We start from the raw sequence: 12805 nt of genomic DNA, 5'->3' as shown, positions 1-12805 counted from the left end.
TAAACCCAAACGTGTCACTACAGAAAGCAGTCAGATCATGCTGGATGGCTTGTTGAGTACTGATTCTTGGTCTTAAGAGTCATTCAACCTTATACTTTACTTTTTTTTTATAAAACTTACATAAAAGAGATCCTCAGAGACAGAATGTTACATAACATGCTGCTGTTGAGACCGCCTTTATAGTACTGCTGCAGTCAAGGACAGTATCACTTCACATATAAATGAGTTTATATTATTTATTGCACAATATGACCCACTTTTACTGACTCTTGTGAATGCTAATTGTAAATACCATCTATTATTTAAAATTCCTTTCACAACCCTGATTTAAAGGCAGTATTTTGGCTGTTGTATTGTGGGTCAACCAGAGTTCAACACATGGCCTAGAAAACCCTGGGTGACATTGATCAATAGTCACTGAGCTGTTGCTTCACTCTTGATTTTGTTACTAGCAGCTTTTAACAAAGATAACTTGTCTCTTGTCAAATAAACCCACATTAGAGGCCTAACTGTAACAGGCAGGGCTTAACACAATGTCAGTGTGGGGCTGCTGCTCTTCCAGCTCTTTCAGTATGGCATTTAGAGCAACATAGCATGGGTCCAAGATCGAGGCACTACAGGCCAATCTTATGACATTTTCTCTTTGTAACAGGAGCAGTAAAGCAAAATATGTGTCTAAGACCCATCATGTTTGTTTTATTAAATCCCAATTTTCAACTTGATCTTAGAAAGTTGTCATTGTTTAAATAAATCAATCACATTTTACAGTGACATTTTTAAAGACATAAAATGGAAACATATGAAACGTTGTAAAACTGCTCTTAACTTCAGTTAATGTGGTTCAAAACTTTCCTTAATATCACCTGTTGATTCTGTGGAAGCTGTTGTATTTCTCTTTATGTCTCAGGGAGCGTTCACGCGTGTCCCACGGCACCAAATTGTGATTTGGTTTAAAACTGTACCCAACCCTGGACTAGACCAGGACTAGAACAGGAGGACTAAACTAGGCTCAAATCGGGACAAATAACATTTAGGGGGTGTATTTAAAAGTCAGGGGAGCCAGATTTTCAAATTGCAAAGAAGGAAATACAGCATGTATTTTACTGAATCTGACCCTTTGGCACATAGTTAATATGCACATGCATTCATTCCGACACATGCACATCTTTAGAACTGCTTTTTTCAGACGACGAAGTGAAACTGGGACTAATCACCAGCGCTTAATCATATCGCTGGTTTAATATTAGTATGTTATCTCTGGGCTCTCAAGTAGGAACGCCTGCTCTCACAACTCACATAGCTTTGTGGCACAATGTAGATCCCTAAAAATCTGAATTTGTGCATATTTTGATTTCTTTATTTAAATTAATCTATGCTAATTCATAAGTGCATTTAGGCAAACATTAAGATTACACATGGGTGAATATGAGTTATTATTATATGCCCAAAACAAAACGGTAGTCATACAGATGGTTAGCCACACACACAAGGCCAAAGTAATTATCTGTACACAATGCAATTCATTAAATATCTCCCATTCATACATTGTTAGCATTATTATACTTCAAATCCTCTCAAAAGCTCTTATCTGCAAAAATGTTTTTAGTCAAAAAATACTGTAACAGGCTTCCTTGTCAAAACATTTCCATAACCTGACCCAACAAATGAAAATCTTCTTTGCCTTTTTGAGATGCAAAAAAACGACACACAAAAATGTGCCTTCCTCCAATTGTCGTCAGTAATTAATGAAACTACACAGACGCTCTGCTACCAACCTTTCAGTCGCCTTCCACAAAATTACAAGGATTTTTAGATCAACATTTCGAGATATTGACATAAAGCGATACTTTGTGTATTGTCTGATCTTTTATAGTTGATCATTCAAATAGATTTCCTGTGAAGCAGAAAAAAAACTTGTGTGTTACATGCATTACCCCAAATTTCAACACTATATGAAAAATAAGTGTATGACAGTTGTAAGGAAGTCTCATCTAAAATGTATCGTATTTTAGACTAGCTAGTCAGTTTCTTTGATGTCAGATGTCAGTTTGTTTATATTTTTCAGATGTAATTTCCACTTGTTCAACCGTCCATCTAATTTAATTTTGTGGGGTGCGTTCTGATTGTTCTTCTTGCTCAGGATTGCTTTTTAGAGCTTCTCTTTTGCAAATTGCCATTTTGTTTTGTATTAACACGATCCATTCTGCGGTGCTACATTTAGATAAAGCTTGTATTATTGATTTAAAAAAATATGTTTGCTTCATCTTCTTAGAACATTATTTTCAGGCCTATTTTTTCCCTTTTAAATAATTATAAGATAAGATAAGATATTCCTTTATTGTCCCACATGGGGAAATTTCATTGGTGCAACGCAGGTAGATACAGAGGTAGATACAGAAGAACAGATCACTTATAGGAAGTCTGAAAAACACTTTCGGTAGAAGATCTCCTATAAACAAAAAAAATCGATTATCGATTGCTTCTTGGCAGCTCACCTCTTTATAAACATCTACCTTCAGAGGACACTGATGCTCCATGCTTCTGACTTTGTTTGGTTTTTCCACCAGACGAACTGTGTGACTTGCAGCCACAAGTAATGATTTGGTACAGCAAGGTTTAAAGCTGCTCTGCCCAGGGGAGCGGTCTTTATCATCGTAGGTGCTGTTGCCTGGCTAGTCACTGTTGGTGCTTCAGTTCAGAGAAAATAAAAGATGTTTTCTGAGAAAAGTGAGCAGATTGTTGTTTCATAAAGAGAGAGACCTTTTACATCTGGTACGGAGATTGATTTTTTTTTTTTTTTTTTTTTTATCCTGCTTGTGTATTGGCTTTTTTGTGAGATTTAATTAAACAGAAAGGTACGTCTAAGGTCAGGAGATTATGAGAAAACAACTAGTTCATTCATGGTGTTATTTGCTTCTTCACAACCTGACAAAATATTTTGTATGGATCTAATAAACTAGAACAGAAAATAGTGTTGTGGAGAACAGAAAATGTCAGTATCATGGAAATAATTAAAGAAGTCCTATTGTGTTTTTGTCTTCCATACAGTTCTAATCTACAAACACCCGTGGATCATCTTGTTATATTTTGGACCCAAGTCGCAATATTGATCAAAATAACTTAATTAAAAAACAGTCTGCGTACTGCCTTGTTGAAAAGCACGCTGTTGATCTGTGCTAGCCCCTTTATGGTACGTAGCCCTTTGGAGAGCTGCAGTTCACAAGAGCGGGCAATCATTTGTTTTTCATTTGTGCCAAAATGGCAATGCTACGCTGCCAAATCCCACAGTTTTCAACATTTACGAAAACGTTATATGACACTGGAGAAATCTTGGGAGCGGTGAAACCTGCGATGAAGATTATTCAAATATAAGGCGTACATGAATGACTCTAAATTCAACTTTGAATGGTAAATGACAAGGGGAACAATCATAAGATGGTTAAAAACTCCTAAAAGTCAATTCTGCATAATAGGACTCCTTTAAAAGGAAAACAAATATTAATCAAACACTGTCAAAATCAACCCTTAACCGAGACAAAACCTAAAAAGGCTAAATTGAGTTGTCTTTAAGGTCAACACAATATCATTATTACTTGCACTCTTGCATGTTAAGAGTTATAGTGAATAGTCAATTACTTACTTCTGAATTATATGAGGTTAGACAGCACGTTACAGCATAGTTGTAATATATTTGAGTTATTTTCATCCCTCAGCCTGTATCCGTCGAGCCTGATTGTAGAGCCGTTTCTGGGTGAGGTCCTTACTGATTTGAGCCACTCCAGTGCTACGTAGGAGGGGTAGAGCAGAGGGGCAGCCCTAGAGATTCATCCTTGTCTCTCTTCTCTCTGCAGGGAGTTCAGGCCCTGGACTCCTCCATCTGTGGCTCCTATTGTGAGTCAGCGTGTTTAGGATTTGGGTTTCTGGTGAGATCTGAAGTCATCAGCTCTCTCATGGTATGGCCTCTGTGTGAGGGAGCAGTCCTCACAGATCTGCAATCCCAGTATCCCCGACCTGCTTACTCTTCACTGTCAAGGGCACAGTCTACATCAGAAGGAAAAACAGAAAAGAAATTCTTCTGAAGTTTGCTAAACTGTGTAATCAACATTTTGAAACTTTTGCCCCTATGACATTCTAGCCTCCAGCTTAGTTCCTCTGGTTTCTGTCCTGGCTCCCCACATGGAAAGATCATTTTAAAACAATAGGGAGTCTTTTAGTCATTTGTCTCTCAATAACATCTTCAGTATAATATGTTTATGGCATTTAAATTACTTGTAAGTGATCTGATATGCCATGTTTTTGTCTAAAATAGTAATTATATCCCATTACAAATATCAGCAATTGACGTAATACATTAATTTCTTTATAAAAGTTAAATTCTACTTCCGAATGCTCTGGATCTATTGCCTTAATTATACAAAATACATTCTAGTTGGGAGAGATTTAGAATGTTGAGGAGGATCCACACTACGCGACTAGACTAAGTGTGATTACAGAGCGTTTCAGGTCCACACTAAACAGAGTGACTAATAACTACACTTGTAACATACAAAATACAATCAATAATCAACAAAAATAACTTTATAGTCTATAATAATTATGCGACACAATTTATTAATGCTTTATTTAGGCTGTTGTGTGTAAGCAAATTCCTTCCTCTTGTCATTGTTTGTGCATTGTTCATTCTAGGGACAAATGGAAAGTTTTAGCTCAGGCGCGGCTTCAGTGTTTCCCTTCGCTGCGTGTCATTGGCTGCCAGTCTCCGTGAATGTGCAAGTGTCAGTAAAAATTCTGGAGCACGACCAAAATCAGATTTAGAATCCAAATATGTTTGAATGACTGTGACTGGAGTCTAGTTGCCAAGTCCAGTCATAACTGAGTCGATGACTGAGAGTGACTGTCCTTATCTTAACAGTGTAAAATGCTATATATGATTAAATTAAGATTTATATCTTGATTTGAATGTTAGTGGTATAATGCCAAATATTGAAAAAGTATATATTTGTTCAAAACTTTTATACTTACATTCTCTCAAATGTAACTATCATTTTGTTTGTATTTTGAGTTTTCTGCACATTTCTTTTTTATACTAATTCAAGCTGGAGAGAAAATATAATAGCCATAATAAAATAATTTGTTGTAGAGATTTATTTAATTTAAATTGTTTTAACAAACTGTAATGCTATCAGTATCAGTTCGATATTGTGATACTGCCCATAGTATTGATATTGGATCAAATACAAAAATCATTGCTATCGCCCAACACTATTCAATCGATTTTGACAAGATTCAAGTGGATTTTGACTATTCAATTTCCATAGAATAAGTACTTTTATTTTTGATGGATCTAAAAATGCACTAAAATCCAGATTCTAGCATTTTGAACAATGTTGTTCTTGCATAAGCAATACTAGCAGCAACACAACCTCGAGAAGTGATAACCTCATGCTTCATCTGTGCCCTCCTTTGGACCCTTTTGATAGACACTGACCTCTGCGCACCGGGAACACAGCGCAAGAGCTGCTCTATTGAAGATGCTCTGACCCAGTCGTCTAGCCGTAGTAATAACATCAGGTTCAAGTGAGAATGGAGAAGAGGACAATAACAGAAGTCATAAAGAAGCCATACCCACTGAGCGGTCATTACCTCCCGTGGTGTTCTTATAGAGGAAAGGTTAGGGGCACTTACTGCGGGGCATTTAGTGTGAGGTTCCTATCTTGAGGACTAATCTTTTGGGGAATAATAGTGCATTGAGGTCTGTAAACAGGATGCGGTTACTGCTGCTTTGTTGACTCGTGTGCCCGACATGACAGATAGCGTCCTCCGTAGACCTATTGGAAAGTAGGTGAACTGTAGTGGGTCAGTGGAGGGGGAAGAGGCAGATGGTGTTTTTGATAAGCCCCATGTCCAGATATGCAACATTTTAAGGTTGAAATGTCCGTATTGTTTTTTTTTAACTCCATATTAAAACTCTAGCTACAGGATAGCGTAAGTACATTACTTCTAACCTTGCATCAGATACATTCCAATTTTACAGCACAAATTACTTTTCAGTGTTGCACTGTTAAGAACTTTTATTCACATTTTATTTAAATTAATAAATAAAACAAAGTACTTTGTGAAACAGGGATTTTCACCCTATGTCATTGAAATGTGCATAATAATTCCCAATACAATGGAGATATTTTCTGGAAAGCTGCCTGTTCATTTCTTAAAAGGAATATCACAGTGATGGACTTTATTATTTTGAAGTGTAATATAATTGTCTTTTCTGCCAAAGACGCCACACCTCTTCTGGCATTCGGCTGAACAATGTCGGGGTGACCTACATTGTCTTCAGATTATCTTTAAATGCCCTCTATTGTTATTCATGGCAAACATTATTTTCTTAAATTTACCTCAGTTTTAACCTTTCGCCTTTTCCTCTAATTGAAATGTCATTTTAAGATAAGATAAGATAAGATATTCCTTTATTGTCCCACATGGGGAAATTTCATTGGTGCAACGCAGGTAGATACAGAGGTAGATACAGAAGAACAGATCACTTATAGGAAGTCTGAAAAACACTCCCAGCAGAAGATCTCCTATAAATAAACAAAAACTCCCATAAACAAATAAATAAACAAATAAATACATGAATACCATTGCATGTGATCACGACAGTAATTGCACATGAATATGTGTCACGACAGCACATAGATTGCACATGAATTTCACAGTAATTGCACATGAATTCCAACAGCAATTGCACATATGACAGAATTGCACATCAGTATTAGGTTAGGTCAGTATTGCGAGTGTTCAGTACTAACAGTTTTTGTTATAAAGTCTGACAGCAGCAGGAAGGAAAGACCTACGGAACCTTTCCTTTACACAGCGAGAGTGGATCAGTCTCTCACTGAAGCTGCTCTCCAGAGCGGAGAGAGTGTCCTGCAGGGGGTGACACTCATGGTCCAGCATAGATGTGAATCTAGCCAGGACCCTCCTGTCCCCCACCTCCTGCACCAAGTCCAGAGCACAGCCCAGGACGGAGCTGGACTTCTTGATGACTCTGTTCAGTCTCTTCCTCTCCCTCTCTGTGATGCTGCTGCTCCAGCAGGCCACACCGTACAGGAGGGCTGATGCCACCACAGAGTCGTAGAAGGTCTTCAGGAGTGGCCCTGTCACTCCAAAAGACCTGAGTCTCCTCAGGAGGTAGAGCCGACTCTGGCTCTTCCTGTACAGTGCGTCTGTGTTATGAGTCCAGTCCAGTTTGTGGTTCAGATGAACTCAATGTCCCGTCACCCAGGTACTTGTCAGTGGACAAGTACCTGGGTGACGGGACATTGAGAGAGTCCACTCTCTCAATGTCCCATCCCTGGATGTTCACTGGTGAGGGGGCAGTGGGGTGGCGTCTGCGGAAATCCACCACCATCTCCTTGGTCTTCCACGCGTTGATGAGGAGGTGGTTCCGCTGACACCAGTCCACAAAGTCCTGCACCAGTCCTCTGTACTCCGCATCATCGTCGTCCGTGATGAGTCCGATGATGGCAGAGTCGTCAGAGAACTTCTGCAGGACACAGCTGTCCGTGTCATATCTGAAGTCTGCAGTGTAAAAGGTGAAGAGAAAGGGCGCGAGGACAGTGCCCTGGGGCGCCCCCACACTGCAGGTCCGAGTGTCAGACACACAGTTCCGGGCTCTCACAAACTGGGGTCGGTCTGTGAGGTAGTCCAGGATCCACTCTGCCAGGTCATACTCCACACCAGCCGTCTCCAGCTTGTCCCTCAGGAGCAGCGGCTGGATGGTGTTGAAGGCGCTGGAAAGATCGAAGAACAGAATCCTCACAGAGCTGCCAGGCTTTTCCAGGTGAGAGAGAGAGCGGTGCAGCAGGGAGATGACGCGTCCTCCACTCCGATGCCAGACCGATATGCAAACTGCAGCGGGTCCATGGCTGAGCTCACGGTGGAGCGGAGGTGGTCCAGGACTAGCCGCTCCAGTGTCTTCATCAGGTGGGACGTGAGAGCCACTGGCCTGAAGCTGTTGAGGTCTTTGGGGCGCGGTGTCTTAGGCACAGGTACCAGACAGGAGGTCTTCCAGACCTGTGGTACCACCCTCAGCTTCAGGCTCATGTTGAAGACATGCTCCATAACTCCACACAGTTCATCTGCGCAGGACTTAAGGAGCCTGGGGCTGATGCCGTCAGGTCCTGCTGCCTTCCTCACTTTAATCCTCTTCAGCTCACTCCTCACCTGTGCTGCTGTGACAGTCAGTGGTTGGCAGGGGGACCGTGTGCTGGGGGGATGGGTGAGTCCAGGCGAAGTGGGGAGCTGATGGTCCGGGGCAGATAAGCGAAGAGGAACAGATGCAGGGCATTGTCCAGCTGTGGAAGAGGGAGCATGCAGCTGTGCAGGGGGAGGGGCGGGTGACCGATCAAACCTCAAGAAGTGAGCATTTAAATCATTCACCCACTGTAGATCCCCCTCTGTCTGGGCAGGGGGGATTTTGAAGCCCGAGATTGTTTTCAGGCTCCTCCACACTCCCTGAATGTTCTTCTGCTGCAGCTGCTCCTCCATCCTCCTCTTGTAGCCGGCTTCAGCCTGCCTGATCTTCCTCCTCAGCTCCTTCTGCACAGTCCTCAGCTCCTCCATGTTCCCTGACCTGAAGGCTCTCTTCTTCTCCTTCAGCAGAGCCTTCAGTTCACGGTTAATCCATGGCTTGTTGTTTGGAAAACACCGCACCGTCCGGGAGGGAACAATGTTCTCAAAACAGAAGTTGATGTAGTCCGTGATGCACTCTGTGATGGTGTTGATATCCTCCCCATGTGGGTCATAAAGCTCAGTCCAGACAGTGGTGCTGAAGCAGTCCCTCAGAGCCTCCTCGCTCTCAGCAGACCACATCCTCACCTCACGGGACACCACAGGCTGCCTGCGCACGATGGGTTCATACAAAGGCCTCAGATGTACAAGGTTGTGGTCCGAGCTGCCCAGGAGAGGGAGGGGGGAAGAGGAATAAGCCTCCTTGGTGTTGGCAAAAAACAAGTCCAATGTTCTATTCTCTCTGGTGGGGCAGGTAACATACTGGGTGTATGTTGGTAGAACAGAAGAGGGAGAAGCGTGGTTAAAGTCACCAGAGATGAGGAAGAGAGCCTGTGGATGCTGTGTTTGCAGCCTACAAGTGCAAGAGAGCAGTGCTTCACAAGCATTTTCAGCATTGGCAGATGGGGCCACATAGACTGCAATCAAAATCACATGTGAGAACTCCCGGGGCAGATAATATGGCCTCATGCCAATAGCCAACAGTTTTTCCTTTACGTTAGCTTTTCTTTTTTTAATTAAGTACTTCTACAGCATATTAATTCTGACACTGTCGTTTTATCTGAAAGTTCAGACACATTAGTTGATAAATTGGCCAGAGGCATAGGGCAAGCACTTCCTTCATGTCATAGCTTAAGGCTACACCAAATTCAGTCTAACAGCTATGCTTACAGGGAGTTAGAATATGGATGGGTTTATAGAAAACCCATTTGCTGTGAGTTCACACTACTGAAATGTATTAAACAAGTTATGAAACTACTCAACATATACTTTAAGCGTGTAACCTGATTATATCAATTTTAAGATTGTGCCATGACTCAAGCGATTACACTTTCATTCTCTACAGTAAGCTTGTGTATCTTTCATTCATTCTTTATCTTGATCTGTCTGAATTATAAACTGTAGAAAATTACTGGCCATTTTATGTTACGACAGGTGTCTGGAGCCAATTTGTTGCCTGTCACATATTTTATTGAAAGGATACCCATGGGAACCCCTTATCTGATGGACGCTTTCCAACAGCTTTGTGCCGACTAAAAGGCTTGGAAAAGTCAACCATTTACCCCGGCCCAGAGGTTCGGGGACGGCTCTTTGTTTGCGAGGGCTCAAAGGCTTAGAAAGGCCAAATGCTTATCATAGACCAAAAGACCTTTAAGGCTTTAAGGCCACCTGCTCACAAAATAAAATCTGTTTGGGAGACTCTGCTGTTTGGTGATTAATGCTGCGCCAAAGTGAAAAGCAAGGCATCTACTCGGACCTATCCTTGGTGCTACCTGTTGCTCACTTTTACAGAAACTCTGCCTACACATCTGAACTGTGGCCATTTTATCTAACGGAAAATGATTGGTATTTTAACCGTCATAGCATCGCAGTTATCCACACTGACTTGTGCTACCGCCTCGTTACACAGAACCAAATGTTTCATAATTAATGATCTGACATGAGCTCATTACATCTCCATAAAGAGCTATTGCGTTTTTCCGAATCCCCCTTGCTCCAATTTCAAGGTTGCTCACATGGTGTGCTTTTTTTCCTTTTTCATACCTTGATCAAAGAGATATCCAGACTGCCCTCAGACCTGGTTGTCATGGGAACAGGTGTCACATGACTTAAAGTGAGACAAAGTTTGGATGAGAGGGGATTGGCTCTCTGGAGGGCATCAGTCCCCCCTCTCAATTCATCTGACACGGTTACCTAGGAAACAAGGCATCGAGACAGGAAGCGGGGAGAGAGAAGTGGAGATGCGAGCTCCCGTGTTTGTTTGGATAACGCAGAAAGGAACTGCCTGGACTCCAGTCATCAGGGGAATATGCTATTAGTTTGAAGATTGTAACGATACCAAAATCTGCCTGCAACGTCTGCGTAAATATATAGTTCCTCATGCCTGGCAATTTATCTCTCTTAGTGCAAGGGCAAGGCAGTGATAAATAACTCTGCTTTTAGCATATGATCATAGCGTAGAATGTAATACTTTCTACACAAACAGAAGCACTTGGAAAATGCAAAAGGCAGAAGCAGGGGCGGTTAATGTAGCATTTAACTGCATTGGCGTTGTGGGAGCATTGCAGAGTTTTGCCAACTGCAGTACAGAATTCAGAGTCCCAATCCAGAGTCAGAGTCCAAAGTTTATCCCCCCCATTTTACAGATGTAAAAAGTTCCAAAGGTATCCATTTATGCGTTTTGAGGTTTGGAGGCCAAATACATGAGATCTGACGTCAAGTTAGATGGCGATATCAAAAAACATTTTCAGTGCTTTATTTAATCTCAGTCCAATGTTTCTGAACAGTCCCAAAAAAACAAAATGTTTTTCGAATTGTGTTTTGAGGTCAGGCTACTTTGGCAATGGTGGCAGCATAATAGACAAAGGCTGTTGTTACCAAACACTAGTGTAGGCCAGTAAGTGACCACTAGAACAATTGTCATTTGTTTGCCTCCATTACCTGTCAGAATCTGAATCAGAATAGTTTATTGCCATTGCCAAAGAACAAAATTCCCAAATACAGGAACTTGCATTGGTGATTCGATGCAGTATACAACGATGAACAATAATAAAACAATTATGAAATCTAAAAGGGTATGCATAAAGAAAAACAATTCAAATTTAATATAGGATAACATTTAAAACAGGCTTACTATGTACACACAATTTATAGTTACATTTACAGAATTAGTCCAGAAAGTGAACAGTGCAGTGAGTGATTGATTAAATTAGTCAAAGTGACAGGTGTTCATGTTCATCAACGGCATCGGGAAAGAAACTGTTCTTGTGGCGGGAGGTTCTGGTCCGGATGGACTGTAGCCTCCTGCCTGAGGGGAGTGGCCTCCTGTTTGAGGGGAGTGGCTAAAATAGTCCATGTCCAGGGTAAGAGGGGTCAGCTGTGATCCAACCTGTTCGTCCCAGAGTCCTGAAGACGAACAGGTCCTGCAGAGATGGAAGTCTGCAGCCGATCACCTTCTCAGCAGAGTGCACGATGTACTGTAGTCTCTTTTAGTCCCTGGCTGTGGCTCCAGCTTACCACACGGTGATGGAGGAGGTGAGGATGGACTCAATGATGGCCGTGTAAAACTGCACCATCATCTGCGCTGACAGCTTGGCTTTCCTCAGCTGCCGCAGGAAGTACATCCTCTGCTGGGCCTTCTTCATCTCCTAAGGTGCACAAGGGCCCCGGCTCGCTTTCCTCGTCTGCGGCGTCTCTTTCTTTTGGCCATATTACTGGCTAATTCTGCAGCAAATGCTAAAAAACTGGAACTAGGTCCGTAGGAGTTGTGGTTCTGATGGATAAGAGCTCTTCACGGATGTAAGAGCACACAGACACACATTACGCACAAAAACAGACAAAACAAAGTGTATCAAAAGATACCAGAGCGGCCATTGATTTTGGGAAGCTATATTTTTGTTAATTGATGTTCTGATGATGTGTTTATTTTGTCTTTTTGTGATGAATGGAATGGACAGCTGTAATTTCTCCCTTGTTCGCACAATCTGGAAGCGATCAGCGTTAAAAGATGTCAATTATTGGAAAACATTTTTGGTATGATACCAGTCCAAGGATGAAAGCTTTATCCTTTATCCTTTTCTGCTGATATTCTCTGCAAAGTCTACAGACTGGCAGAATGGGCTTTGCGCCAAAGTACCATTCTGCAGCGACCACATGACACTGTTTGAGAGCTGCGTCTCATATTTATACCACACTAATAATATAGATGAAAGCTAGAGGTTCTGTCACCTACAAGATATCAACACATCAATCAACCACTCCGTTTGAAATAATATTTGTCTCCTTTCAAATATCTCAATATTTTTGTTATAATAATGCATTGGTTTTATATAGAACATTTCAAGCACAAAGCACATTTTACATTGTAACCATTCACTTACTGTAAACCCACTAAGGGATGCGAGTCCGCCAACCCGTGTTTGCACTACTAGAGCCTTTGCTGCTAAATATGCAGCACCTGGCATTCCAAGTCTCCCACCCAAGTACTAGCCACACCTAACCCCGCTTAACTTCT

Source organism: Eucyclogobius newberryi, unplaced genomic scaffold (genome assembly GCF_026437365.1).
Source record: "Eucyclogobius newberryi isolate DKJ021-1_F unplaced genomic scaffold, fEucNew1.0.hap1 SCAF_15, whole genome shotgun sequence".
Lineage (NCBI taxonomy): Eukaryota > Metazoa > Chordata > Actinopteri > Gobiiformes > Gobiidae > Eucyclogobius > Eucyclogobius newberryi.
Note: the sequence above shows the minus strand (reverse complement) of the source record.